The 6,000-nt window shown below is 48.7% G+C and overlaps 1 protein-coding gene across 10 annotated transcripts in view; it reads left to right on the top strand.

Annotated features, from left to right (window-relative positions):
• The first annotated feature begins 4,060 nt into the window (after window positions 1-4,060).
• Window positions 4,061-6,000, top strand: part of CHD9 (chromodomain helicase DNA binding protein 9) — a 179,429-nt gene continuing 177,489 nt past the window's right edge. For 9 of the 10 annotated variants that reach the window (XM_063113144.1, XM_063113143.1, XM_063113141.1 and 6 more), the window contains exon 1: window positions 4,079-4,347. The gene's annotated coding sequence lies outside the window, so the exon portion shown is untranslated. Of the gene's footprint in view, window positions 4,348-6,000 lie in introns of all 10 variants that reach the window. The other variant, XM_063113136.1, reaches the window with a different exon arrangement.

Here is a 6,000-nt window from a genome sequence, read left to right as displayed (position 1 = left end):
ATGCTCACCCAATGAGCTAACCGGCCATCCCTATATGGGATCCGAATCCGGGGCCTTGGTGTTATCAGCACCGCACTCTCCTGAGTGAGCCACGGACCGGCCCTCTTTTTTGCCCTTTTTAATGGTGTCCTTTGAAACACACAAAGTTTCCTATTTTGATTAAGATCAATTTGGCCAGGGCCGACCCTGTGGCGCACTCGGGAGAGTGCAGCGCTGGGAGCACAGCAGTGCTCCTGCCGCGGGTTCAGATCCTATATAAGGACGGCCGGTGCACTCACTGGCTGAGTGTGGTACGGCTGGTCACAAAAAGACAAAAAAAAAAAAAAAAAAAAGATCCATTTGGCCATTTTTTCTTTAGTTTCTTGTGTAAAGATTTTTAATTTTAATGAAGTCCAACTTATTTATGCTTCCTTTTGTCATCTATGCTTTTGGAGTTATAAATAAGAAACCAGTGCCTAACCCCACATCCTGAAGATTTGCTCATGTTTTCTTCTTAGAATTTTATAGTTTTACCTCTTACATTTAGGTATGTGATCCCTTTTGATTTATTTTGTGGTGTGAAGTAGTGGTCCAACTTCATTGTCTAGCATATGTATATTCAGTTTTCCCAGCATCAGTTGTTTAAAGAATGATTCTTTCCCAATTTAAGTGTCTTGGCACCCTTGTCAAAAATCAATTGACCATAAATGTAAGGGTTTATATCTGGGCTCTCTATTCCATTCCATTGATCTATATTTTTAGCCTTATGCCAGTACCACACTGTTTTGATTACTGTAGCTTTGTAGTAAGTTTTGGAATTAGTATGTGTGAGTCCTCCAACTCTCTTCTTTTTCAAGGTTGTTTTGACTATTCTGTGGGTATCACTTTTGCAGGTCTCACTGAAGTAGAGTCTAATCCTTAGTTTTGTGGTTTCAGGATCTTGATTATATGAGTTTTCTCTTAAAAGTGAACAGATACTAAAGCATTGATTTATATTCTTCAACCTTTCGGGAAAATTCCACAAATTTGCATTGTGGGATATTATTTTGATGACCTGAATCAAGATACCTATTCAGGGAGTTCTCCTTTCTAAGGTGCCAAATTAGTTACTAAAACAAACACATGCTTGACAGACATGGAATTGGAAACTCAGGGTTAATAGGGGGATACAACATAATGGTTAATTAAGAGTTATAGGCTTTGAGGCCAGACTATTCTAAATTTGAATATTATTTCTGTCACTCAGTGACTGTGTACCTAGGGCAACATTTTGGACACTCTTCCTCTGTAAAATGAGCAAAATAATCCTTGTCTTATAGATAAGGTGTGAAGATAAAATGAAATAGCAAATATAAATCCTTAACAGTGCCTGGGACTAGTTAAATTTCCAGTGGCATCTACTGTAGGATTTTTCATTCAGGGTATGGAGAACTGCTCTGTCACAGCACAGACTTTCTGGTGACCCAAATCATTGTGTCTGCAGACATGGGGCCTTTTTACTTTGAAAGACATTGGGTAGGAATGGGGCAGTTCTTACTCTGGAGTGGGGTGGGAGGACCTGGAGAGCCTGGTCACCACTTGGCTTTGGACGTTCCATTTCCTTTTGGGAATGGTAAGCCAGTGTTGCTAGATTTTGATGTTTTTCATGATATTGATTCTTGCTAACTTCAATTGTAGATGGTAATATTTACTGGGTTGACACCTAAATTTTGAAATTCAGAACCATCCTCTGCTACAACTTTTCCAGAAACCTCAGTTATCAAGACTACCACTTAAGATTTAAGAAATAAGTGAAAAATCAATCAGTGGGCAGTCAAAATAGATATCATAAGAACTCATGTGATTAACCCACAGGAGAACCCCACAGAAAATCTTTACTCAAAACCCGAGAGTCTAAACTAATAAAAGTGTATCTGTGTCTAAGTTTGTAGTACCACAGAAGCATCAAAAAATAGGAAAGAATGTTGTTAGTTTGAAGAATTGAGAAGTTTCAGCCAATAGTGAGAAATGAGACATACAAAACACAGAGATAAGTTAAAAAACAGACAAACAAACAAACAAAAAACAACCAGCATTCTAGAAGCCATTTATTAAAGGTACAAATTCTACATACTTTTGAGGGCATTCATTGATCATAATAGAGTACAATAATGTTGATAATTATAATGATGCTCCTTAATCACCAAGTGCAAGTAATTTTCAGAGGGCTGTACTCAAGAAAACATGAAAGTTTTCCATCTGATGATGGGCAGGAAAGTTCTTTAAAGTAGCTAAAGTTTTTCATTTCTATGGGATGTCTTATTCTGCTATGATGCCAGGTAAACGAGACTTAAACTTACTGGCCTTAAGTTTGACTCAACAGTTGAATTTGCAAACTAAAGCAGTATTCAAATAAGAAACAGTATCAGAGCTCAGCAATTAACCGTGTGTGGATTCTTATTCTAGTATGTGGTTGTTATTAAGTATCCTTGAGGGGAATCAAAGCTGTAATTGTAACCTCTCTTTCAGCAAAGTTTCCTGGCAGCCAGCCGCTTCAGTATCTCAACTAGAGTTGTGTTGACCTACTCCGGAGGGCCTTCTCGGGGAATATAAAGAATGAAATTATTTGGCAGCTAGCACTGTGTATATCACAGCCATTCCATTCTGGTCAGGCATAAACAAGCACAGTGATGCTCCTTTGTGGAAACTGAAATTCAAGCGATTTGTTAACTATAAGATGAATGTTAAATACCACCCACACTGGATTTGAAACGGTAAACAGTTTTGAATACGCATAAGGAAGATTGACTGAAATTCAAACTTTCCAGTATTTTGTCTACCTCACATTTTGATAAGGATTAAAAATTTTAATTAGGTATAAAGCCAGCTTAGGGCTTGAAAGTAAAGAGCCATAGAATTTTAGAGCTGGAAGGCTTTAGTGAACTTGCCCAGCCTCTTCGTTTTACAGAAGGTAAAACAGAGGCCCTGGACAGAGCGATTTAATGTGGGTCACTCACTTAATTAGTGACAGAGCGAGTGGGAACCCAGGTGTCCCGATGCCTTCATAGGCCAGTGGTTTCCCAGTACACCCCCTACTTTTAAACCAGTGTCGTCCTACTCCCCCCCCCCCTTTTTTTCCTACTTCTTTCGTGTTTTTTCTTTCCTCTCCTAACTGTGCAATTTAGAACGTGAGCCTGAACCTGGGGAAACCTAGATTTCAGTCCCAGCGTTCTCGCACTAGATCAGGACTTGGGGCTGGATCGCTCTTTAACCCGGCGCCTTTTCCACGGCAGGTGCTTAGCACCTGGTCTGAATCTCTGCATCAGCGCGGCTGTGCTCCTGATTTTACAGCAAAGGCGCGTGCCACCGGGGTCTCAGCGCCAAAGGAAAACGTGGGTCCGAATCCCCGGCCGTTTAAAAAGGGAAGCTCTAGAAACCCTCGTTCCGCTGCGGACCCGGGCTGGCCGACTGATGCCCTGCGTGTGAGTGACCTCTGCGCCGACCCCGCCATTGGTCAGCTCGCGGCCGGGGCGTGCCTGCCTGGGCCTGACGTGGCGGCGGGGCCGCGGGGCGGTCTGCGGGAGGGGAGAGGCCACCGCTAGGGCGCGGCCTGACGTGGCGGCGGGGCGGCGAGAGGAGACCGGGCCGCTGCACTGCCCCGCGCTCCGGCCAGAGGGCGCCCGGCCCCAACCCTTCCCCTTCCCAAGGCCGCCCGGGCTGCGGGAGTAACCGCGCCGGCGATTGGGTCGGTGGCGCGGCGAGGCCATGTTGGAGCAGGGCGGTCACCCCGCCTCCCGCCGCCCTACGCCCTAGGTCGGGCCGGGCCCTGAGGGAAGAGGAGAGGCTAGGAGGATCCTCCCTCCCTGGTTGCCCGGCGCGGCTGCAGTGGCGGCGAGAGCTGCGGCGGTCACGGCCGCCTCTCCGCGCCCAGGCCAATCAGCGGCGCGGGCACAAATATGCAAATGAGCGCCGGTGATGCCGGAGTGCCGCTCGCAGGGGCTGGCGGGGTCGCGCTGGGGGAGTGAACTGGGCCAATCAGGCGGTGCGTGGCGGCGCGGGGAAGGCGGTGCCCCTTCACTCCTCCCTCCTCTCCCTCCCGGCCCAGTGCTGACAGGGGGGCCTGGCCGCGCCGCCGGTAAGTGCCGCCGCTGCCCGCCGCTGCCACCCGCCGCTGCCACCCGCCGCCTCAGGCGTAGGGAGGAAGCCCAGGGGCACCGCGGGGCAGCGGTCGCTGCTCAACTGGTGGGGAGATGCGGGGGCGGGTTCTGTCAGCCGGGTGGTCTCCTGAGGCCGCCCCCGCCCGGCCAGCCGCGCGTGTCAGTCTCGGTCGAGGCGGGGGGCGGCGGGGGCGCCTCAGTCATGGCGAAGAGCGCGAGCCAGCGAGCGACGGTGAGTACGTGCCGCCGCCGCCGCCGCTCGGCCGGGGTGTGGGGGGGGAGGGTGTCGGGGCAGGACGGGCCGCGCCGCTGTCGCCGCTGCCTCCTGAGGTGAGGGGCCCGCTCCCGGGGACTGGCGGGCGCGCCGGGAGGCCGGGGAGGGGGCGCTGCCCGCACGTGCGGCCCAGCCAGCCTGCGGCCCGCCCCGCTCCTGTCATGGCTGCGGGCTGCTGCCGCCGCCCCCCAGCCCGCAGATACTGGGGTCGGGACCCGGCCGCAGCGCCTGTTGCGTCGGATAGAGGAGGGAGTAGGGTGGGCAGGGCGTGGGTGAGGTGGGCCTCCTTCCTCGACCCTCGCCTGGGTTTCCTCCCAAGGGTCGGGCTTCCCTCCATCCTGCAGCCTCTTCCGCCGCCCGCCTGCTGTCTCGCCTCCGTGACTCATGACAGGGCGTCCTGCGCGAGTGCTGGGTGCCCTGGAGCTCGGGACGCCCCCGGCGCTTTCCCAGGCCTTGCCTCGCGGTTCCGACCGCACTGCCTTCCCTGTGATACTTCGCCCCGAGAGGCAGCCCCGAGGGCCTCTCCACGTCTGCAGCGTGGCCCGGACCCCTCCAGGCCCTGTTCGTGTCCGGCCGCGGTCTCTGCTACCGCGTTCTTGGTGTCTGGGTGTGGGACGTGATGGGTGGTTCCAGGGCTCTCTTCGCGGACATCCATCCCAAAGCCAAGCAAGACCCGGAAAGCCCTGGTGTCTAACTGGCCTGTCGCAGCCGCCAGCTGAGACAGTGGTTTCTGTTTGTTCCTTTTTTGGTTTTGTTTTGCTTTTTTTTTTTTTTAAGAAAAATAAAACTTTCCAGAACAAAGTAGACTAATTTTTTTAGGTTGTGATATTAACAGTGTTACGCAGTTACTTTCCTGGAAGCCTGGAATTTGACACTATTATGACTTTTATCTATTAATGTGAAATATTCATACCTACCTCAGAATTACCCCTTATTGAATAAAGTTTACCTTCATTAATAAAATCACTATCACAATTTAGTTTCTCAGTTTTGCATGCTACTTTTCATCTTTTCCTTTTCTCTGATTTCAAACTCTCCAGTTCTGCTTAATCAACTGAGATCTTGAACAGAAAAGAGGGCTTATCTTGTGTGATGTTACTCTCTACCTAAATTCTGTACATAACTGTACAAATAGTTTTAGAAGAACCACTAGGTCTTCAAACGCTTGAATGTACAGAAGGTAAACTTAGAATTCCACATTGCAGAGGGAGGATTTTGTTTTGTTTTTGTTTTTTGTTTTGGCAGTACAAAAGGATGATCATAGTGTTTCTTCTTTTGGATTTACAGAACTTTTATTTAGATGCAATTTTTTGCTAACAGCAGGCAGCACACAGCTTTACATATGGTATTTGATAAGTATTTGTTAAATGAAAAATACCTATGAGTATTGCTGGAAGCTAGTTAAACCTTTATTATATATCTTCGAAGACTTTTTGTTTCTTTATTGCTTTAACAATTCACGTTAAGTAGTTACAGTGTACTACAAAGTATTGGTGGGTCTCAGTCCTTGAGTAGTTTCCTATAAACTACAGACCGTATAATATAGACATGAAATGCACTGAAAAAAGTAGTTGCCTCCCAGGTTTAGGTAACTTTGTCATCCCGGAACAG

The sequence above is a fragment of the Cynocephalus volans genome, chromosome 10, assembly GCF_027409185.1.
Source record: "Cynocephalus volans isolate mCynVol1 chromosome 10, mCynVol1.pri, whole genome shotgun sequence".
NCBI classification, from domain to species: domain Eukaryota; kingdom Metazoa; phylum Chordata; class Mammalia; order Dermoptera; family Cynocephalidae; genus Cynocephalus; species Cynocephalus volans.
The sequence above is the reverse complement of the archived record's forward strand: the minus strand, read 5'-3'. Positions and strand labels throughout refer to the sequence as shown.